The sequence below is a fragment of the Sciurus vulgaris genome (genome assembly GCF_902686455.1).
Source record: "Sciurus vulgaris genome assembly, chromosome: 19".
NCBI classification, from domain to species: domain Eukaryota; kingdom Metazoa; phylum Chordata; class Mammalia; order Rodentia; family Sciuridae; genus Sciurus; species Sciurus vulgaris.
The window spans coordinates 31,550,384-31,575,531 of NC_136480.1; the positions used below are offsets into that span (position 1 = coordinate 31,550,384).

At 37.8% G+C, this 25,148-nt stretch overlaps 1 protein-coding gene across 1 annotated transcript in view; it reads left to right on the forward strand.

Moving 5' to 3' along the window:
- Positions 1-25,148, forward strand: part of LOC306650413 (zinc finger protein 519-like) — a 135,635-nt gene that overhangs the window by 65,979 nt on the left and 44,508 nt on the right. The window contains exon 1 of the transcript XR_013760915.1: positions 17,205-17,362. The gene's annotated coding sequence lies outside the window, so the exon portion shown is untranslated. Of the gene's footprint in view, positions 17,363-25,148 lie in introns of the transcript that reaches the window.

The following is a 25,148-nucleotide window of genomic DNA, read 5'->3' on the forward strand; positions in this document are numbered from 1 at the left end:
GGAACTGCAGTGTGATGGATAAATTTGGCTGTGGTTCTGGGGTGATCAGAAGGTAAATTTGAGAAGTTTAAGAGCTGACAGGCTGTGGTTTTGCAGGCTGACACACAGCAGGGGCTTCTTATGGCTATTGAGCATAGAGGCTTGTAAAGGATGCAGGTACATATAGGAAGTGACTCACAGTAGAAGCAGGAGACAAAAAGAAGGGACAGAGCCATGCCTCTTTAGGCTTAGTGCAGTAAAAGTCCCTGCTGTATATGAGCTGAATTTCCTAGGCTGTTGACAGACTTCTACCTTGTACAAGGAATATAATTGTACCCTCCAACTGAACAGCACCACGTCCCTTGCCTTGGTGTACTCCAAACTTGCTATTATAACACTAAATTTCCTGCTGTGCATGGGGCTCAGTCTTTGGGAATTACCTCTCTGTGCTCTGGCACCACTAATAAACATGCTTCCAGATCTTGGTGTTCTGATTCTCATTTCTCATGACATTTTCATACTTCAGTCTTCATTGTGAATGGGGAGGCAAAATGACCTGTACAGGAAGCCCAGCAGGGTCCACTGGGACTAGTTTCCTCTGTACCCATCAACTAACCCCATGCTTGGGACACAGATAGCAAGTACACTCATTTGACTTCAGGGGTACTGGTGCCCTTAATGCAGTCATTCATTACAACCAACCAGAATTTCCTCAGGTTGATTACCAGGAAATATACTGCCTGCCCTACCCACTACCCACATAATTCCTATGTCTTGTAGGTCCCTATTTTCACATCATTATCAATGTTTAATTACCAAGAATTAAAACCCACTACCTTCAAATATGTGGCAGAACAACATCAGAATCCAGAATTTCTAGGTGAACTATGGCACCATGGTTGGAAACAGCACATGAGCAGAGGAAACCTGTTAAGAGCTGTTCCCAGGGCCCATTTCTTGTGACATTACAGAAGCTGTAAATATATTTCATAAGGGTCTGTGTAAGAGAGGATTAGGTACCAGTTTAAGAGTTGTTAATATTAGTTTTACATTCACTTAGTGGTCAGAATAACTGTCCTGAGACCAAGTTGGATACATAACAACTAGTGTGTAGCCATCTGACCAACACACACAATTTGACTTAATTTTCAATTCCTGGCTTTACCCAATAAAGAAACTTGTTACATGTGAGTAGAGCATCTGGTGATACTTGATAAAAGATTTACCTGTTACTTATGATTATTCTGACATGGTTAAGTCATACCTTTTCTTACCACAGATGTTTCCTAAAGGATGTAAAATTCATAATGACTCTTTTACTTTCAAATGCTTAAAGAAGAAATTAGTATTGCAAGTCCTTGGTACTGACCCTTAGACCATTAAAAAGATTCTTAATTCCATGTACTAATTTGTGACCCATAAATATATTGTGTGCAACCATTGGAAAAATATTTCTTTTCATACACTAGGATAAAATATCAGGGACATAGGGTGTGTGCAATTCGAAATGATAGTTCAGGCAGACACAGTGTACATGTGTGCAATCTCGAGGTCTTGGAGGCTGAGGCAAGATAATCTCAAATTGGAGGTCAGTTTTGACAACTTATTGAGACCATATCTTAAAATGAAAATGACCAGATATGTTGCTCAGTGGTAGAGAACCACGGAATTCAATCTCCACTTGCATAACCATGGTGCAATTTAGAAGTTTCACTGTCTGGCAGCTTCTTGTGAAGAATCACATCTTCAGATGGAGTAGTGTTTCCAAATTTCCACCAGTTCATCTATGCATCAGTTCTTTTAAGACTTCATTATTTTATCCTGAGGGCTGTATTAGAATTGTACACATTTCTTCTTTGTTTCTCCTAATTGACAATGAATTAGGTGAAATTAATTTACTGAATTCTTGCCTTCAATCATTGCTCCTCTAAAATGAGAATCATACATTTCCTTTTGACCAGAGTTGATGTGGGCTTGAGATAGTGACCACATAGTGGCAGCGATCCTTACCCCATTATCTATCCCTGGTTTTCTTTCTGCCTAAGGTATGATCTGCCCATTTCAGTTTCCTGAAACCTGCAGTTGCCACTGAGTGAAATTATTTTGCCAATCAAGGAAACTCAACCTGGATCTTCAATCAGTTCCTCTATCCCAGGACACAGAAGAAATTGTGTTCTTAATATATAGGTCTCCAGGTCAATTCTCTGAAATAAAAAATGCCCTTGCAAAATAAAGGAACTAGGTTGATACACTCTTAGCAGACAATCCTAATATCTTTTCCACAAATTGTAGTTATTGTACTGATTATCACTGGGAGGAAAGTATACATAACTCTACAAACAGGAAGTATTCATACTGAGATTGGAGACATTGATTTTAGGAGGAGGATATTTCTGAGAATAGGCAGTGGGAATATCATACAAGTTGATTTTTGGATCACCTTAAACAACTCATTTTCTCTCCCTGAGTCTTAGGTATATATTCTGTGCATGGATTGATCATAATTTTGAGCACCTATTCAATGACAGGGGTCCCAAATGTTAACTTGTTTTGAACACATGTAGTAATAGTCCTTGTGGTAAATATAAAGGCAAGATGAAAAGAAGTCAAGTTTAGAATTCTGCAAGTTTTAAGACTTAAGGTTAGTATTCTACTCAATAAAATAAATATGTAATTGAGTATAGTGACATCAAATGATTTTGTATTTATTGAAGAGCCTTCAGAGATACCAGGTAAGTTCATTTTCACCTTTTTCTATTGTCATCTGAAGTTCATAGCTGTGAGTTAACTACCTTCTATTCATCCAGTAAATATGCTTCAGACATTTCCATCCTTTATATCCATATATGCATATTTAGATTGCATCATGCATGAGGAAAGTCACATTTTACAGGATTTTTCAAGGGATTTGAACACAGCATCTAAATATTATACACAGAACTTGACTGAATATAAACATCTTAAAGAGCTTCCTTGTGACATAATTCAATTATTCTAAAATTCAAGAGTTAAAGTTGTACAGTTCAACTTGCATATTCACAGATTTTTGAAACCATCACATATCAATTTATGAATTATTTCATTACTTCAAAAAACACATCCTTTGTTCAGGTTCCCCTAACAGCATGCACCTGTGAAAATCAGTTGCTCTCACTTTCTATAGATTTTCCTGTACTGGCATTACATATAATAATTATGGATTCAAAATGTTCTCAGCAGCACTATCCCAATGTGTGACAGACTCTAAGATGCATGGGAGTCGGGTCCTACCGCTCATATACATGGACACAGAAGAGAGCAACAAAAGTTCATTGGAAATTTACAGTAATTTTATTAACTTTTATTCATGAATATCACACACAATAAGTTAATATGGCCTTATAATCAAAATTAAATGCAAATATGCTGGTTAGTCTAGATTCTACTACTGCAAGGAAACCCAACATTAAAATAAGTGCAGCCTGAAGCTCTGGGTTCAATTCTTAGCAATGCAAAAGTAAACCAAACAAAGAAATAATAGCCATGTGCTGTGGAGTGCGCCTACACTCTGTGACTGGAGAGATGCACTCCTGTAATTCCAGTCACTTGGGAAGCTGACATAGGAGAATTGCAAGTTCAAAGCCAGTCTCAGCAACTCAGCATGGCCCTAAGCAACTTAGCTGACACCTTGTCTCTAAATAAAATATAAAAAGAATAGGAGAATGTGACTTAGTGGTTTAGCACCCCTGGGACCACTCCCTGAGTGCCGCTCCCTGGCCCCCCCAATAAAACAACACCAGCATTCCATAAGACCAGATAACAGAAACATTATTTGGATCTTAAAATAAATTCCATTATATCACTTACATTCATGAACCATATGTACATATATAATTCATAAGTCATTATGACCATATTATATACAATGATAAATATAAATTTCCTCCTCTCTAGGTTGGACTGTACTACTGCAAGGAAACCTTCCCTTAAAGTAGCTGTACACTGAAGCTCTAGGTTCAAATCACATCAAGTCAAAACACAAAAACTAAAGCCAGGTGTGGTGGCACATGCCTCTAATCCTGAGGCCAGCCAAACAAATTCATGAGACCCTGTCTAAAACATTAGAAAGGAGTGGGAATTTGCCTCAGTGTAAAGTGCCCTTGGATTGAGTCTCTAGTATCCCAAAAACCAAAAGCACAGCCCAGAGTCTGTGATCTGTTCTCATTAATTCCTGGATTGGCCACATTGGACTGTCACTCAGAGGTGGTTGACTAGGCTCAGAGTCAAGGGGCGGGGCCTGAAGCCTTGTCCAATCAGAGGCACTGGGGGTGAGAACCGTCCAAGTCCGCATGCAGCCAGCGAGGAGGGCTGGCTTCTGAAACCTAGCACAGGCCTTGGTCTGGGAGCCGCCATTCTCTAGGATCCACTTCTGGCTTTTCCTTCTGTGCTCAGGAGCCCCGGGTTTCTGTGCGATACAGGGAAGGAGAGACTCAGAGGGAGAAAGCATGATGCAGTGAAGAGCAGGAAATGGTGAGTGTGCTTCAGGCAGCTGGAGACTGTGCGAAGCCCAAGCCCTCGGGACTGGCGGGGGCGGGAATGAAAATGGCGGCGGGGCTGCTCCTGGTCCTCTCAGTCTGCCGCCATTGTCTTCCTCTGCGGGGCTCAGCCCTCAGTCCCCTCATCTACCATTTAGTGAGTCCAGTAGCTGGACACTGTACATCTTGTCACATGAGTGCATGGTGTCCTCAACCTCTGCCTGAAGCCCCATGAGGACATCAGGATGCTGGCAGCCCAGCGTCTCCTGGGGTTGAGAGCAGAACATGCAGAGGAGTCTTTAGAGGAGGATGAGGGTGTCCCTGTGCTGGCAGCCTATCAACTTCGCAGGCTGTGTGCTGAAGACAGAGAAGATGGTGAAAGGAGGACCCCCGACTCCATGGTGTTCCTGCGTGAACGGAGCTGTGGTCTCTAGAGGCCTTGGTTACCTCTTCTGAGATAGCTGAATATTCAGGAAGCAGCATCTCAATCCAGGAACGTGGGCTCCATCCCAGCTCTTTGGTGGTCTATGAGTGAATTACTAAATTTTATTTTTTTATTTGGTTCTTGTTAGTTGCACATGACAATTCATTTTGGTATAATTATTTAAGCATGGAATATATTTCTCATTTAGGTCCCATTTCTTGTAGGTGTTCATAAAATACTCTATGGTTTATTTGTGAATATATGCAGGAAAATTTTCTAAATTTTCAGCTCCAGTTCACATTCCCAATGCCAATTTTCCTTTTCAACATTATCAATTTGTTTCCCATGCTAGTTTCAGATGGACAAAATATTTTGTTACTTCTTCAAATACTGGATGGCACATGTTGAACTTTTTGTTTCGTGTTTATGAACAATTTATGTGAGAGGGAAGTACGGAAGTATTACTTGAGCATTTGAACAAACTCTGTGTGCCTTTTGTCCCTCTGTCTTCCAAGGCACAGACACATTATATCACAATATTTTGTATTAAGATTCATCAGTGAAGAATTGACTGTGTGATGCTTCCTTATCTCAACCTCTCATCTCTTCCCAGTCCTGTCCTTCAGAACTGACCCATATAAGATGCCCACATCTGCTCTGTCCATGGGGTATGGGTGAATATCAGCCTCTGAGTCTTGTCCTCTTGGAGAGCAGTTTGAATTATTGGGTGGAGTCTCTCAAGAGAATAGCTGGATGCCCTACATCTGTGAGGAATGTCTTGATATTAAATGACTCTAAATATCATTGCAGTGGCCAGGAGGCTGAGGCAGGAGGATCACAATTCAAAGCCAGCTGCAGCAACTTATGCTGGCACTTAGCAACTCAGGAAGGCCCCTGTCTCTAAAATGAAACACAAAAATGTGCTGGAGATGTGGCTCAGTGTTAAATGCCCCTGGTTTTATTCCTCTGTACAAGAAAACAATATTCTTCTAAATGACTGTTTTTTAAATTTTTTTCTACCATGAAAAGTGTTGCAATGAAAATGAAGTTCAGCTATTTCTTTGACAGAATGATTTCAACTCTTTTAGATGAATACTCACTGTTATTACTGAATCACATATTTCTGTTTTAATTTTTTTAAATGGCTTTGCAAACTATTTTTGAAAAAAAGTTCCCAAATTTATATTCTTATCAGCAGCTGTACAAAGGTTTTGTTTATCCATTTCCTTCTAATCTAGAGCACTTTTATCTTTCACGTTTTATAATATCCATTTCTACAGTTGTGTCAAGCCGCAGGAATTCTGTTTCACTGGTATCTTTAATCCTAATTCAAGTTTGTTAGCACTTAGATTTTCAAGAAGCCACTGTATGCTATACACAAACAGAAATCTGTGATATTCAACCTTGTTTTGTAAAACTGCTGTTGGGGATTTTCATCCACCTACATGCTTGCAGGACAATGCCAATTCATTTGATTGTAATCTACAGAGATTAGAACATGTTCAGTCACGTTTAGGGTGGTTTTAGTTCTTTGAATGAAAGGTGCTGAAAGTTAGAACATCAGCGTCTATTCAAAGTTCTAGGAGTAAATGTTAGGCCTGAGGTAATACTGTGGTGAGTAGTGGAGGGACAGTAATCAGGAAGTGAACTGTCACCCAGGCTATCAATGGCATACAATATTTCCCCATATTAATTTCATGACTCAAGCTAAATAGAAACTCTTGTGTCAGCAATAGCAGGTGGCAGAATATTCTGTCAATTATCTTCTATGGAAACACTCACAACATTGAGATATAACTCCTTTTTCCTGATCCCTGTTGATGAAATCCATGGATATACTTGAATACTCAGAAAATCTGCACTTTTTGAGGTTCTGATATTGTGCATATCTAGTAACTTTTTTCTTCTGATACAGGGTCAAAGTTTTAATATGAGAGCTGAAAAGGGGTACGCAATGATAAAGAATTGTTGAAACTTGCAGAAGAAAAAAAGAATAGCAGCAGTAGGCAACAATTCAGAAATCAGGATACATCCAAGTTCCTTTAGGAAATTACCCCTAATGACTTAGTTCAACCAGGCCAGTTTCTTGGTCATATTAATTATTTAGTGTGTGTTGGGAGGGAGGCTCTACTTATTGTGGTCACCCAGGCACCCAGTGTGAGAGAACTCCATCTTAGCCTAGCTGTTTCCAAAATGGAGGCAGGAAATATACTGTATGGAATGGTCTAGTTTATCTTGATATTATGGGCTGTGACACACAACATCCGTTCATGTTTCATTGGTCAAAGTATGTCAACTATCTTAACTTCTTTTGTTTTAAAAACTTTTAAATTTTTATTTGTTCTAATTATACATGAGAGTAGAATGCATTTATGCATTTTGATAAATCATACATATTTGGGGTATAACTTATTTTCCCAGTTCTTTATAAATTAAGATGAAAACCACAGAAAAATTTAGATCTGGTGTATGCAGTCCTGATCTCCCTTAACTCAAGGTAAAACTGGCTCTTGGGGAGTTGGTTCCAATTAGATGGCACACTGCATTACTCAGGGAAGGATGTCTTTGCAAGTTTATCCCAGATTTTTCTACATGTTTGAGGGTTAATATTTTCTCAGGGTTCTTATGTATCCTAGTCATTCAAGTGTTTTATAACTTTATCAAACAGGGACCTTAAACATGAGCAGATGTTTATCAATTTCTAAAGATTTGAGCTTTTGTGATTTTTAAACACATATATCTCCTGCATAATCGGTTATTCAAGTCTCTTGGGTGATTTCATTTTGGCATCTATTTTTTTTTTTCCTTTTAATTGTTTAGGTCACATGTGAGGTAATTATTTTCCTCTTCTCTGTCACTTCTAATGATATATTTTATTAGTGTATTGTCCCATTTATAAAATTTTTTAGCCTGTTTTGTGTTACTGTGAATTGAGTTTATTTCTTCCTTGAGATTGAATTCCAGTGTGGCCTACCATTGATCTTTATCCCAGCAATCTCTAAAATTTAATTTGGAGACTTGGTCTCACTGAGTTGTTCAAGTTGGCCTTGAAATTGCAGTCCCCCTTTAAGTAGCCAAAGTGGCTAATATTGCAACTGTGTACCACCAGATCGCCCACCCCAACTCCCTTGCTTATAACAACTTGAATATTATATATCTTGTTTTAATATATCAGTATGTATTACCTCTGAAAAATGATTTACTTCATGGTATGAGGAAATGACACAATAACATTTTCATCACACAGAAACCACCAGATGGCATGCATGTGTGTATGTGTATATGTGTGTATATAAATGTATATATGTATATGTGTGTATATGTGTGTATATAGATATTCCAAATCACTGGATGGCACATTTTAAGCATTTCTTTTTCTGTTTGTGTACATTTATTGTGAGAGAAGAATCACTTGACTCTCTGTGAAACAATGTTTCTGTCCTGCATTTGTCTTCCATTGGCACAAATTTTCAGAATGTCTCTGAGTTAAAAATCTATGTCATTGACTTTACACTATGCTGTGTCTCCATCTTTCCTCCACCAGAACTTTTTCTGAGCTTTTGGACTGCTTTCCATGACATGCCCACAATGGTTATGTCTCAGGTCTTTCGAATACCGAATGAATATCATCCCTGGCTTCTCTGCTCTAACAGAACAAGCCATCTGAAGTATGGGATGAAATCTTTCTGGAAAATAGGTAGATGTCCTGCAGCTGGAAGGACCTTGGGCCTCCCAATGTACCCTTCATCTAAAGGCACTTCCATTGTCTTTGCTACTATGAAGTTTGCTACAATGAAAATGGGAGTGGAGCTATTTCTTTGACCTACTCTTTGTAATTTCTTTGGCTATATAATCAGAATTTTGTTTAGTGGTCATATGTTAGTTCCGTTTGTAGTTCAAAAACCTTCATACTATTTTCAAAACTAGTTGTGCTAAATTCACATCCTTACCAATAATGTCCAAGTGTTTCCTTTTGTCCATACCATGTCTTCTGGAGTATTTGTTATCTTTCAATGTTTTATGAAAGTCAGTCTAATAGTAGTGTTCAGGGTGCATGATGTCTGCTATTTGAGTTGCATATTAAATCCCTGATGGAATATTTTAGAATCCAGGCTGTCCAGTAGGTACTGGGAGATTGTGTTCTAAATTTCCTATGGACTCAAACAAGTATCTGTTCTTTTGAACCCCTTCTCTGCACTACTGCTGTTTGTTGTAGGTCATGGAGTGTCTTGCAACCACTTATTTGTGATATGAAGGAGATTTGCATGTGGAGAGTAAATTTTGACCCTAGAGCTTGGGAGTTTAAGATGCAGTCCACGGAATGAAGATGTTAGAGGTGAGCTATCCAGTGAATAGAAAAAACTTCTTCCAAGAGGGAATTGTCAGGGCTGCAGTTATAATAGGGGAAAGCTGGAGAGAGAGCTCAGGAAATGCTAAATACCCACTAAGGCTGCAATTGGTGCAATAATTTTCCCTTTGAACTCTTTGATGCAGGAGATGATAGAGAGTTGGCCAACTGTTTCCTACTTAGTACCCTAGCAAATTTCTTCTAGGAATAAAACATGTCCCTCAGTGATTTAACTTCATTCTCCCCTGATCCCAGATGTTGAAGTCCATGGAAGTACTTGCATGACCACAGATGACAACCACTCTTTCTGTGGTCTTGAGACTTACTACTGTCTTCATTTTTCTCTTAAGTACTAGGTAAATTACACAGCAAATTAAAAAAAATTAAAAAAAGTACACAGCAAACTTTAGAGTTAGCATGTGTATATATGGTCACAATTTTTCTCTCCTCGGGGTAACACTGGCTATGGGTGATTCTGTTATGCAGTAACTTTGCTGAAACTGGGCTAATGCCCAAGGTGATCCTAGGTTTTCTTCCACATTTGATGGCAGAATATTTTCTCTGTGGTCCAAAGTACATAAGTCTATTGACTCATTTATTATTTTGTCAAGAGGACTTGAAAACAATATGTTTATGCAATGTGGTCCTGGAGGAGGAATGGTCAGCAGCATCATATGGTGTTATATTTCCAATGTCCATCCTCCCTCTACTCTGAGCATAAGCCTTTTATTTTTGTTCTGTAGCTCAAGCCCAGGGCCTTGCACATTCTGTATGCCACACTTGCAGTGAACTGTGCCCCAAGCACAAACATCTACTTTTACATTTGTTTGTATCTGCCTTCATATTTAATGTTAATCTCAATGTCATTGGATTTGCATAGTCCCTTCTATTTCTATTTAAAATACAAATAGTTTTTATATACCTATGGATTCATTTTATGGATTTCTTTGTTTCATGATTGCTTGGTCCTTTATTATTGCAAATATACACTTTAATAATACACATTGGTGTCAGGAAAGGATAATGACTTTTTTTTATCTTAGAATTCAAAGTACTTGGATAAGCTTATTGCAGGATCTTCCATCTCCAGTTTGATGGTGCCAAGACCCTTTGCAGTTTGAGGGTTATAACATGTTGTGGTACTACTATGATCTATAGAAGGGTAGATTATGTATCTTCAAGTTTTCATTGGCTACATCATCACAGAGGGAAGAGAAGCATTTATGAACATAAGTCAAGGAGTGCTAGTAGCAACAGAAGGTAGAATGATTCTCCCTTGAGTCTGAAGGCAGTGTGAGTGTGGTAATCACTTTGATATTAGTCTACAGCCCTGAAAACATACATTTCTATAAAAAGAATAAGCTTGTGTTTCTTTAAGCTCTGATGTTTTTGGTGTTATCTTTCAGAAAATATAAAAATGCAGAATTTCTGCACCTTAGACTATGTGACCAATTGAGTCATGTTAATGTGGTAAATGTCAAACATAAGTCATAGTTGTTCAGATTGTGCAAGCATTTGTTCATCATGATGGACAGATGAATCCTTACTGTCAGAAATAGCAACACCTTGGTCAGGTAAATGCTTCAGTGTGAACTCTTAATAAACTGTGATCCTAAATGGCAACTTTCTCATAATCACTGGGCATCTCTGTATCTCCAGATTTTGTGTAGAGTGCCTAAAATGGTCATAAGGCAAGACTTCAGATAGACATATGTGTTTCCTGTGTGGGAAGAGCTGTGTTCCCACAGACATCAGTTCATTCTTTATCCCCAGGTGTCTCCCCTTCTGAGTCTTCCACAGTAGTAAGAAGGGTCTCAAATCTAAAATACTCTTTCCTCATTCTAGCTGCTCATGAGTGTGATAAATTCTCACATTTGAGTTCCCTCACTGTGTTTCCAATTGTCTGTTGTCCCTGTCCAGTTCACCAGGAAATCAACTCTTTTTCCTAGGTCAACACTGAATCAGACACAGCATATTCCCATTTTTCTTCCAAGTAAAGAATGATAAGTTTAAAAATATTTATATTCAGGTGATTAATACTTCACATGAGAGTTTAACAGATAAGAATTGCCTGATTCTGCTGGGAAAAGATATTGTACCTTCTCTTCCTTCAATCTTCTGTAGGTACAGTCATCTTATCAGAATGTATTTGGAAACTCTTCTTATTTGAAACTGAACTGTCCCCCAAATAATATGTGTTGGTAGCCTAGCCCCCCACTGCAGCAAGACTCAGAGGTGGGACTTTGAGGACTAATATAGAATCAAAAAGGTTCTGCATCTTCAGTGGATGAGTGTGTCAGTATCTGCCTGTAGTCCTGGGAGCTGGAACATACTTAGAGGAAATGATCACTGGCAGGTGCACTGCACAGGTTTATCTTCTTCCCAACCTCTTCATACCTCTTCTACTTCCTAGAATCCATGAGCTCAGCAGATTTTTTTCCGTGTCTTCCTTTCATGATGTTTATGCTTTGGAGACAACCGAGCATGGACAGAACTTTTTGAAACTATGATTCAAAATAAATAATTCCTGTTTATGTTATTCCTGTCAGGTATTTTTGGACACATAGTTGAAAAGTTAAATAATACTGAAAGGACACAAAATAGTGTCCTCATCCACTATCATTTTCTTTTTCCAAGCAATAAATATCACAGCTGCAGGGCATTAAACTTCATATGCATAGGGGTGATTCTCTTGACTTTGTAGAGCCTTACTGGTGTCTGGTCATCTCTTAGATGATAGTCAGAGAAATAGGGTGATGATTATCAGGAGAGTAGCTGGTTGTCTATGGCATAGAAGGGTTTCCTATTATCCCTTTGGTCTCCATAGGTAACCTTTTGGGAAATGAATATATGAAGATTTTCCTTCACTACCTCCTTTTTATGGAGATTTTTGGTAGCCGTCAAATTGGATAGTGGTGTTGAGAGGAAAATACAGAATTTAATTTCCCCTCCTGATATGTGAAAGAAGGGAAATTAGAACAAACTCTAAGGAAAACTCATACATGTTAGTGTGTTCCAAAATACACAATGTCTTCAGTAAGTAAAAGTAGGGATATTGGAGAATACCACAGGTGACACAATGTGTGGACTTGAAGAGTAGATCTAACAGCACTGTTCTTGTTTTGTAACCTTAAAAAGATTGTTCACTTATTTCAAGTTTTATTTTTAATAATTCCAAAATGCATTTTATTAGTAGAGCTTCAAAACACTAGAAAATATATCCAAAGAAGGATAGAGTTGGTTTCAGAAAAATTATTTACTTACTTTACATTTATCAAAATTTTTGTTCATGATTTCTTTTCTCTGAATGCTAAATTCCAGATCTTAACTTTGTAAAATCTATCAGAAAAATAAATAGGTATAAAAAATTCTCCTCCATGTGACTGCATAAAAATCAGTACATTTTCTCAAGTTTGTGTGGCTGATAAGTTGGTAAGTTACAGCTTTACCACATCCGATTGTCTCTCCTAAGTTTTGTGACTGTCAATCATATATCCTATTCTTGATATTGCAGTATTTATGCTAAATCATTGTTATATTTTGCATGTAAGTTGTTCCTCAAAAGCTCACTTATGAGAAAATGCCAGAGCTTTTCAGAGAAGAAGTAATTGGGTTGTTAGAGTCTTAACTCCATCAGGTATTTAATGCCCTGATTGGAATTAACTGCGGTAACTGGATGGTAGTGTGTAGGTGGAGGAGATTGGAATTGGAGCATGACTTTGGGATATGTATTTTTATCATGCAGAGTGGAGATTCTCTCTCTCTCTCTCTCTTTTTTTTCTTTCTGATTGCAATATGAGCTGTTTTTTCTCTGCTTCCCTCTTCCACTGCTGATGTTCAAACTCATGTCAAACCCTGAGAAATGGAGGTGACAGAATGTGTGGACTTGAATAGTAGGTCTAACAATTAGCACTGTCTTTTCTTGGTTTGTAACCTTCTATAGACTAAGACCTCTGAAACCATCAGCCCTTAAACTTTTTCTCCTCTACAATTTTTAGGGACAGGTCTTTAGTCACCAGTAGCAAAATAACTGACTAAAATAATCATATATGATTGAAGTACTTGGCAAATCCTAGAATCACTCACAAAAGATTAATTGGATTAATTGTCTAATAAGTAATTATTGCTATGAAGGTAGCAACAAAAATTACATATATATTTTCTGAAAAGTATAAATACTTGTGCTTTTTCCTCTTGAATATATTATAAACACCCTACACATTTGTTTCCTCTTGTACACATAAAGTTAGAGTTTGGGCAGGCATGGTCATGCACACCTGTAATCCCAGCTACTCAGGAGACTACTGGAGGAGAATTAGAAGTTTGACATTAGCCTTCACAATTTGGTGAGGCCAAGTCTCAGAATAAAAACAAAACTATAAGGAATGCTATTGATGTAGCTCAGTCATAACTCAGTCAGTTTTCCCGGGTTCAATACGTAGTACAAAAGAACATAAGCAAAACCCACTGAATTGGAATATTTTTACTCACAATCACAGTGGATATTTTCTCATTCAAACTGTATCAATAAAATTATGTAGAGGAAAGACCTGAACTCCATGACTTCCAGCTAAAACTAGTCTTGAGCCTACAAAGGAGTTCTATGAAGGTCCTAGTGTTGTGATACATGTACAGGCAGATTTTAAGAACGAGATTTGAATTGTAGGTAATCACTCCTGAGAAAAAAGTCCAGAGAAGGAGAAGAAGAGGCAGATGTAGCTGGTTTTCAGGTGTGTTTCAGGTGTGAGGGATCCATGTTCCTTCCAAAATGTCATGTATTTTAAATTTGCAAGCTTCCTTTCTTACTATTATTTATTTATTTTTTGGTAACATGTCTTAAATTACTTTATTTCCTTTACAGAATAGTTAATTTGTAGCCCTTTATAATACAAGTATCCCCTTAATCTTCACACTTCAGTTTTATTCATGTGATGGATTCATGACCTGTAGTGTTGAACATATTTTCTCTTTGACATTTAAAATGTGTTAGTACCATAGAGTTTGCATTTGCTATTCTTGAGTCATTAAATATTGCTAAGGAAGTGAGAAAATGTTTATATTTTTTTACATTCCATCTGAATGCTCCATCAACTTCAAAAATTAACAAAATGCACATTAAAAGAGGATTCCATTCATTGCCTATGGTAACATAAGTTTTGAAAGAGAATAATTAGAAAAGAATTGTTCTCTATTGCATTCAGGGTGTGCAAATCTGTCTTTTCTTGGCCCCTTATCATCCACATGAGTCTTGGCAAGGCCTGTTTTTGTCTTGCCTGCCTACAGGAGTCAGGATGGAACTACCTCATTTGACAAATTAGCCTAAATTTGGAGCATTGAATCATGGTTCCTATCAGAACAAGCATGGACTCTGAAGTCTCTGGAAATCCCCATCCATCCACTCCTCAGCTTATTTCTCAAGGAAACCCCCACCCCTCCCCTACCACAACTGCCCAGTCTCACTAGAGGAAGATTTCCAAAGTTCTCAGCCAGCAGGACATCCGGCAGCTTTGTGCATGTCTGAAGTCTTGAGGGATGGAGATGAACCAGCTCACCTCAGAAACAAGTTGGGTCCTGTCTTTCATGTCGTCCTGAAAAAAACTGGGCTACTCTGTCCACCATTCTCCCAAACTGCCCACCATGTGCTTAATGGGGCTGTGTCAGTCCCACATGGGAGACAGATTATGAATGTCTTTGTCTTTGTGCTTCCACTGGCTCAGGCATGAAGTTTGGACTGCTGTCCCTTGTGTGGGCTTTGCAGACTCTCATGGCCATAGGAGTTTATTGCCCTCCAGGCATGTCCTGCTAACTGGGCCTCTAGGTCCTCTGAACTTTCCAGCACCCTGTGCCAAGCCCTCACTTGGTGCCAGCACACTTTTTCCTCTGTCCATCTTCCTTGAAGGAGTCCTGTCCAAGTGTGACATGGGAAGATTCCAACACTGCCACTGGGTTTAATCCATCACTTCCTTTACTCTGACAAACTTGATGTCCACCATATTAACCTTGAGAATCAGCCTGAGGGGACTGGGAGAAAAGTTGACATAGGGAGCAAGGAAGAGGTTCCAGCTGTAAACCCATGCTCTGAGAGTCCATCTTCATCTTTCCCACCAATGTCTATAGAATTGACCCTTGTGGTCTCCATGGGGACAAAATTCTTTGAGCCCAATTCAGTGATCTTTCCCTCAGTTTTAAAAGATCATAATGGATGACATTAATTTTGAATCTTTTGGCATCCCTTCCATTAAATCAGAATTGCTTACTTGTAGTTTATATTAGAATATGTTCATTATACTAAATCAAACCAGGAAAAGGGGAGACTCACTCTCTAGAATATTAAAGTGTTATTCAATCATCTTTTAGCACTTCTATAGCATGGAACATGTGCACAGATCAAACTACAAGTACAACATTTATCAGAATAAGATTGACATTGTATTATGCTCTACTTTTTATTTCATTTTGCTTCCTTATGGCCACTTGTATTGAAACCATGATGCTGAACCTTTGGTACATTGACTCTTTATATAAATTTATCTGCCAGATTCTTCCCAATAATGATAATGAATTTGTCTTTATTATTAAGTATCTCCTTAGAAATTTTTAATTATTCTATGTAAACCACCTTGTTCTATACAGAAATTGTTTTCTTTTCTTCTTTTTTAATTTTTCTTTACTTGTGTCTTGCTTTGGAGAACAAAAACTCTCATGTTTGTTTACTAAAAAATGGCTTTGTAACTGTAGGCTTGAAGGAAACCAGAGTGCTGTATGTCTTCATTTTATACCACCTCATTATGAATGCATACACATTCTCATCTCCTTACATTTTCAGTAGAAGAAATAGTTACAAAAGCCTATTTCTCAGTACATTAAAATTTGAAAATATATTTCTTAGATAAGTGAAATATATCAAACAAAATAGAACACTCAGTAATTCTAACGCTTTTTATTCTGTTCTTAAATGTTATATCTCAGCAGTGTCATAAAAAAGCATCAATCCCAAGTTGAATTATAATTTTAAACACTTGATTACTTTTACTTTCATTTACAAGAATGGTTGACTTGTTTTAGTGCATAAAATGTTCTTCTTTTCGCATATGTACTAAAATGTAAAATTTAATCGGCTTGATTTTATTGCCTTCTTAATGTGTTTGCATTACTCTTCTCAGTTATAATAGTTATCAATTACTGCTCTGAAAATTCTTTTAATTTCAGACTATATTTTGACATTTTATGTTCCTTTTTATGAATTGTAGGCCAGGTTGACTTGCAAAACAACCCAGTAAGAGCATTAGTTGGATGTTTGACATGTCCTCAAAGATTACAAAAAAAAAGTGTTACCACTGTCAATAGATTATTTGGGTGTATGCATTAAGATTTGAGAAACTCTTGGAGTGATAGGTATATATTTGAAATGATCAAAAAGGATTCTTGTTGCTATTTGCTATTGTAGCAAAATGCACAAACTGCTGAAAATATTTGAATTCAGATTCATGAATGAACTCATTTTAGTGTACTACCTCATTGTTATTCTTGGACCAGTGCCACTGGCATCAATAGAGAGCTTGCTACATACTCAAAAACCCAGACCTTTCCAGACTATTGACCCCATATGCATTAACAATGCATCCAATCCATGTTTGTGCTCATTACTATTTGGGAAACAATCATCTAATTCAGTATACCTTTCTCATGTGAGAAATATACATAATATACAATATATTGTTTTATTTTAATTTTACATTTTAATTCACAAATTTGTAGGATATACACTTCTTTGGGACTTCTGTTTTTCTCTTACCTCAGAGTTACATAATACATTAGACAAGCAAGCTTTGTTAAAAAGTGTCTTATGGAATCATTGAGGTTCCTCATCTTATGTCACAACCAGTTCTCTTATCTAATTGGTTTAAGGTAAAATCTCTGTGAATAATTATGTGGTCAAAGTATCATTTATACACATATTCTTATTTCAAGAACCATTGACATTCATGGATGTGGCCATTGATTTCTCTCAAAAGGAATGGGAATGCCTGGACCCAGCTCAGCAGAAATTATACAGAGATGTGATGTTGGAGAGCTACAGAAACCTGGTCTTTCTGGGTGAGAGAGCTTCCCTTCAGAATCTTGATTCACTATCAGTATTGAATATCCTTTCTTTGTAGAGTATCTCTTGGTAGGTTCCACTGTGCACAAATGAGTTTCCCATACTTACTTTCATGGGAATATATTGGGAAATTATTGATATAGACAGGAAAATGTTAATTATATTTCTTTTTATGTTTAACCTCATTCTTTCTTGATATGATGTACACCCCTCCCGTCAGATTAGTTAAAGAAATTCAGAGGATCCAAGATGGCAGTCTAGAGGGAGGCTGCGTTCCTTGTCACTCTGCAACACCGGATTTAAGCAGAGGATATCTGTTTCTTGGTGAGGCCATTTTTTCCTCCTTATCGATCCCCTGTTCTTTACCCCATTTGTCTGCTGTGATGATCTGCAGTCTGCCAGCATATCGACGCCTTTTTTGAAAGCAGATTGCTCACTGTCAGGTGTCTATCATCCGCCATTTGCCTGCCTCTCGCCTGTCCATCGCCTGCCTTACCCCTATCCATCACCAAACGCTCGAGGTTCACCTCCCGATTGTCCGACAGCTGCCAACAGATTGACAGCAGACCGCCATTGAAGAACCAGCTGCCTGCTGCTGCCTGGAAGTTTACTGTCACAGTACCTGCAGGTTTGATTACACGTGGCTGCTGCCATTTTGAGACAACAGCCAGGCCCCGTAGGACCCCTGGCCAGACTGACCAAGTCCCGTCTCCAGGATCCCTCAGCTGGACCAATCACTCCCTGCCTCTGGGGCCCTCACATCAACTGACTGCTCCCTGCTGCCAGGACGCCCAAACCAACTGACTGCGCCCTATCACCGGGACCCCAGACTGACTGATTGCACCCAGCCTCCAGGATCCCACAACCACACCAAACACACCAGACCCCCAGGACCCCTGCCAGACCAACTGCATCCTGTCTCCAGGGCCTCCAGCTGACCACGTCCACCCTGACCTGCAGCTCTCCATTTGCCAACACATTGGAAGCCAGAACAGCCATCTTGGATAATCCTGGAAGCTGTAGCTCCGATCTTTGGGTGGGGCAAATCCCATCCGGCGATGCCTCCTGGAGGCTTGAAGCTCTTTCTCAGGTACCACTCATACATCAGGCTACTGAACACTGGGAGGTTTCATTACAATATGACTATATACAGTAGATTTTCTTTTTTTCTCCTTTTTTAAAAAAAAATTTAAGTTTTTTATTCATTACATTTCTTGCTTTCTTTTCCTTCTGTTTACCTGTTCCCTCAGAGTCGCTTTTTCCCTAATTTACATGATGTTATTGTACCCATAGGGGCTACTTGGTCTAGGATTGCATAGTGTCTGGTTTGGGCACTGCTAATATTGATCTCCCCTTAAAGAAAGGGTTTTGGAAACCTATAGGGCCACTATAAGCCTATAGGGGGAAATCTGCAATACCCCAGACCTGCACTGCTAGAGGGGAAGATACATGAACAACAAGAAAAAACAAGGGAAGAAAATGATCCAAACAAATCTAGATTCTATAGTAATAGAATCCAATGACAGTATGGTAGAAGAAATGTCAGAAAAGGACTTCAGATTATACATGATTAAGATGATTCGCAAAGTACAGGATGAGATAAGAGAGCAAATGCAGGCAATGAATGATAATACCAATAAGCTGAAAGAGCACCTGCAGGAAGCAAAAGATCATTACAACAAAGAGATAGAGATTCTCAAAAAAAAAAAAAAAAAAAAAAAAAAAAAACCAAATGGAAATCCTTGAAATGAAGGAGACAATAAACCAAATAAAAAACTCAATGGAAAGCATCACCAACAGACTAGACCACTTGGAAGACAGAACCTCAGACAATGAAGACAAAATATTTCATCTTGATAATAAAGTTGCCCAAACAGAGAAGATGGTAAGAAATCATGAGCAGAATCTCCAAGAACTATGGGACATCATGAAAAGATCAAATTTAAAAATTATTGGGATTGAAGAAGGCACAGAGATACAAACCAAAGGAATGAACAACCTATTCAATGAAATAATATCAGAAAATATCCCAAACCTGCAGAATGAAATGGAAAATCAAATACAAGTGGCTTACATAACACCAAATGCACAGAATCACAACAGATCCACACCAAGGCACATTATAATGAAAATGCCTAACATTCAAAAGAAAGATAGGATGTTGAAGGCCAAGAGAGAAAAGCATCAGATTACATATAGGGGGAGATCAATATGGGTAGCATCACACTTCTCAACCCAGACTCTAAAAGATAGAAGGGCCTAGACCAACATATTTCAAGCTCTGAAAGAACATGGTTGCCAACCAAGAATTCTATAGCCAGAAAAACTAACCTTCAGATTTGAAGATGAAATAAAATCCTTCCATGATAAACAAAAGTTAAAAGAATTTACAAATAGAAAGCCTGCACTACAGAATGTTCTCAACATAATATTCCATGAGGAGGAAATGAAAAACAACAATGTAGGTCAGCAAAGGGAGGAACTACCTTAGATAAAAACCACTTAAAGGAGAAACCAAGCCAACGTAAAAACCAAAAATAAGCCAAATTACTGGGAATACAAATCATTTCTCAATAATAAACCTGAACATTAATGGCCTAAACTCATCAATCAAAAGGCATAGACTGGCAGAATGGATTAAAAAGAAAGACCCAACAATATGCTGCCTCCAAGAGACTCATCTCATAGAAAGGACATCCACAGACTAAAGGTGAAAGGATGGGAAAAAACCTACCACACACATGGACCCAGTAAAAAAGCAGGTGTTTCCATCCTTATATCTGATAAAGTGAACTTCAAGCCAAAGTTAGTCAGAAGGAATAAAGAAGGATATTTCATACTACTTAAGGGAACAATAAATCAGGAAGACATAACGATAGTAAATATTTATACCCCAAACAGTGGTGCATGCCTGTACATCAAACAACTCCTTCTCAATTTCAAGAATCACATAGACCACAACACAACAATTCTGTGCAACTTTAACGCACTGCTGTCACCACTAGATAGATCTTCCAACAAAATCCAACCAAAAAAACCATGGAACTCAATAACGCAATCAATAACCTAGACTTAATGGACATATGTAGAATATTCCATCCATCAACGAGTGGATTCACTTTCTTCTCAGCAGCACATGGAACCTTCTCAAAAATAGACCATATGTTATGCCACAAAGCAGCCCTGAGGAAATGCAAAAAAAAAAAAAAAAAATAGAGATACTGCCTTGTTTTCTATCAGATCATAATGGACTGAGAGTAGAAATCAATGACAAAGTAAAAAAAGGAAATTACTCCAACACTTGGAGATTAAATAGTATGCTATTGGATGAAACATGGTAACAAAAACATCAGGGAGGAGATTAAAAAATTCTTAGAGGTCAATGAGAATGATGATACAACATATCAAAATCTCTGGGACACTATGAAAGCGGTACTAAGAGGAAAATTCATTGCATGGAGCACATTCCAGAAAAGAATGAAAAGTCAGCAATTAAATGACCTAACATTACAGCTCAAAGCCCTAGAAAAAGAAGAACAGAATAACAGCAGAAGTAGTAGAACATAGGAAGTAATTAAAATTAGAGCTGAAATCAATGAAATTGAAACAAAAGAAACTATTCAAAAAATTGCTATAACAAAAGGTTGGTTCTTTGAGAAAGAAAAAAAAAATAGATAAACCCTTAGCCACACTAACAAAGAGGAGAGAGAAGACTCAAATTACTAAAATACATGATTCAAAAGGAAATATCAGACACCACTGAGATACAGAACATAATGAGAAGCTACTTTGAAAATCTGTATTCCAACAAAATAGAAAGTACTGAAGATATTGACAAAGTTCTAGAGACATATACTCCTACCACACTGAACCAGGAGGACATACACGATTTAAATGGATCAATATCAAGCAATGAAACAGAAGAAGCCATTAAAAATCTACCATCCAAGAAAAGCCCTGGACCAGACGGATTCTCAGCCGAGTTCTACAAGACCTTCAAAGAGGAACACATTCCAATACTTCTCAAAGTGTTCCAGGAAATAGAAAACGATGGTACCCTACTGAACTCATTCTATGAAGCTAATATCATCCTCATACCCAAACCAGGAAAAGACACATCAAGGAAAGAAAATTTTAGACCAATATCCTTGATGAATATACATACTCAGATACTTGACAAAATATTGGCAAACTGTATCCAAAAACATATTAAGAAAATTGTGCACCACGATCAAGTGGGGTTCATTCCTGGAATGCAAGGATGGTATAAGATCAGTAAATCAATAAACGTAATCCATCATGTCAATAGACTTAAGGATAAGAATCATATGGTTATTTCAATTGACAGAGAAAAAACATTTGACAATATACAACACACCTTCATGCTGAAAACACTAGAAAAAATAGGGATAGTTTGAACATACCTGAATATTGTAAAGGCTATTTATGCTAAGCTCGTGGCCAACATCATTCTTAATGGAGAAAAACTGAAACCATTCTGTTTAAAAACTGTAACAAGACAGGGATGTCCTCTTTAACCACTTCTATTCAACATTGTCCTTGAAACTCTAGCCAGAGCAATTAGGCAGACTAAAGAAATTAAAGGGATATGAATAGGAAAAGAGGAACTTAAGCTGTCACTATTTGCTGATGACATGATTCTACATTTAGAGGATCCAAAAACCTCCTCCAGAAAACTTCTAGACCTCATCAATGAATTCAGCAAAATAGCAGGCTATAAAACCAACACGCATAAGTCTACAGCATTTTTACAAGCAAGCGATGAAACAGCTGAAAGGAAAATGAGGAAAACAACTCCATTTGAAATAGCCTCAAAAAAAATATAATACTTGGGTATCAATCTAACCAAAGATGTAAAAAATCTCTACCATGAAAACTGCAAAACACTGAAGAAAGAAATTAAGGAAGACCTTAGAAGATGGAAAGATCTCCCATGTTCTTGGATAGGCAGAATTAATATTTTCAAAATGGCCATACTACCAAAAGTGCTATACAGATTCAATGCAATTCCAATTAAAATCCCAATGACGTACCTCACAGAAATAGAGCAAGGAATCATGAACTTCATCTGGAAGAATAAGAAACCCAGAATAGCGAAAGCAATCCTCAGTAGAAAGAGGGAAGCAGGGGGTATCGCAATACCAGATATTCAACTCTATTACAAAGCAATAGTAACAAAAATGGCATGGTATTGGTACCAAAATAGGTAGATCAATGATACAGAATAGAGGACATGGATACAAACCCAAATAAATACAATTTTCTCATACTAGACAAAGGTGCCAAAAATACGCAATGGAGAAAAGATAGCCTCTTCAACAAATGGTGCTGGGAAAACTGGAAATCCATATGCAACAGAATGAAAATAAATCCCTATCTCTCACCCTGCACAAAACTCAACTCAAAATGGATCAAGGACCTCAGAATCAGACCAGAGACCCTGCATCTTATAGAAGAAAAAGTAGGTCCAAATCTTCACCTTGTTGACTTAGGATCAGACTTCCTTAACAGGACTCCCATAGCACAAGAATTAAAAGCAAGAATCAATAACTGGCATAGATTGAAACTAAAAAGCTTTCTCTTAGCAAAGGAAACTATCAGCAATGCGAAGAGAGAGCCTACAGAGTGGGAGAATATCTTTGCCACTCATACTTCAGATAGAGCACTAATTTCCCGAATATATAATGAACTCAAAAAACTCTAAACCAAGAATACAAATAACCCAATCAACAAATGTGCTAAGGAAATGAACAGACACTTCACAGAAGAAGATGTACAAGCAATCAACAGATATTTGAAAAAATGTTCAATATCTTTAGTAATTAGAGAAATGCAAATCAAAACTAAATTAAGATTCCATCTCACCCAAATTAGAATGGCGATTACCAAGAACTCAAGCAACAATAGGTGTTGGAGAGGATGTGGGGAAAAAGGTACACTCATACATTGCTGGTGGGACTGCAAATTAGTGCAGCCACTCTGGAAAGCAGTGTGGACATTCCTTAGAAAACTTGGAATGGACCTACCATTTGACCCAGCTATCCCACTCCTCGGCCTATACCCAAAGGACTTAAAATCAGCACACTACAGAGATACAGTCACATCAATGTTCATAGTGGCTCAATTCACAATAGCCAGACTATGGAACCAACCTCGATGTCCTTCAGTTGATGAATGGATAAAGAAACTGTGGTATATATATACAATGTAATGTTACTCAGCTATAAAGAATAATAAAATTATGGCATTTGCAGGCAAATGGATGAAATTGGAAAATATCATGTTAAGTGAGATAAGCCAATCTCAAAAATCCAAAAGAGGAATGTTCTCACTGATAAGTGGATGATGACACTTTATGGGGTTGGGAGTGGGACAAGAATGGAGGAAGGAGGGACTGTACAGAGGGAAAAGAGAGGTTGGAGGGGTGGGGGAATGGAAAAAACTACTGGGATGAATCAAACATCATTACTCTATGTAAATTTATGAATATGCAAATGGTATGCTGTTACTCCATGTACAAACAGAAACAACATGTATCCCATTTGTTTACAATAAAAATAAATTTAAAAAGTAACAAAAAAAGAAATTCAACAGGATAATATATTGTGACCTACCCCTTAAAATCCAATATATTTCCTTATCTTTGACTCATTCCCTTTACTGTTGTTTCTTGGAAATTATGCTTAGGATTTGAAGAGTGAAATGTTTTTTATATATTCTAATGGGTTTATCAGGAAACAATATTTGGAGAAATAATTTTCCAAAACCTGGTCTTACTCTAATAAACATAGTAGTAGGACATACACCTCAGTAATTACATGGAGGATTCCCAACAGTCACTCCATTTTCCAGTGAACAATTCTCACTCTCTCCAAGTCATTCCTAGTCACCTTTATGGACTAAAGGAAAGATCCATGGAATCTAAAGAGACAAGAGACACTAGTTTTTATTTTTTGTTGTTGTTGTTTATCTTTTTTGCGGTGCTGGGGATTGAACCCAGCGCCTTATGCTTGTGAGGCACTAACTCTACCAACTGAGCTATATTTCCAGCCCACTAGTTGTTTTAATGAGTTTCTTTTTCTGCTGTGACTAAAAGATCTGGCAAGATCATTTTAAGGAGGAAAGTTTACTTCTGGCTCATGGTTTCAAAGGTCCTTGTTCATAAACAGCCAGCTCCAGTTCTTGGGGCTTCACAAAGGCTGAACAACATGATGAAAGGGTTTGATGGGGGATCATGGTTCACATGATGATAAGAAAACTGAGAGATATGGACTCCAGAGAGCAGATTCAGAGATGCCCTAGAGATGTGCCTCCAATGACCCACCTTCTCCAGCCAACCTTACCAGACCACAGCTACCTAGAGCTCAGTTAATTTTATCCAAGGAGCAATTCTCTGATTGGATTAATGCTCTCATAACCCAATCACTTCACCCCCAACCTCCTCACATCATCTCATACATGGGCTTTTGGGGATACTTCACATCCAAAATATAAGAGCAGCCATATATACAGGTGGGTAGATATGGATAAAACCAAGCATTACTGATCATAGGTCCTGATGTGAAGGAGGAAATGACACTTTAATATGTTAATTGAGAAACTCTAATCCAACAGAAATGAATTTCAGAAACCTATTTTTCTCTGTCTTGCAGTCACAAAGGGCATACACTTCCATATGCTTATCATAATTTCAAATCCTTTTAGGGTTCTTCTTTCCCTTAGTGATCCCTGAGTATATTCAAAGTAACAGCCAAAGTACCC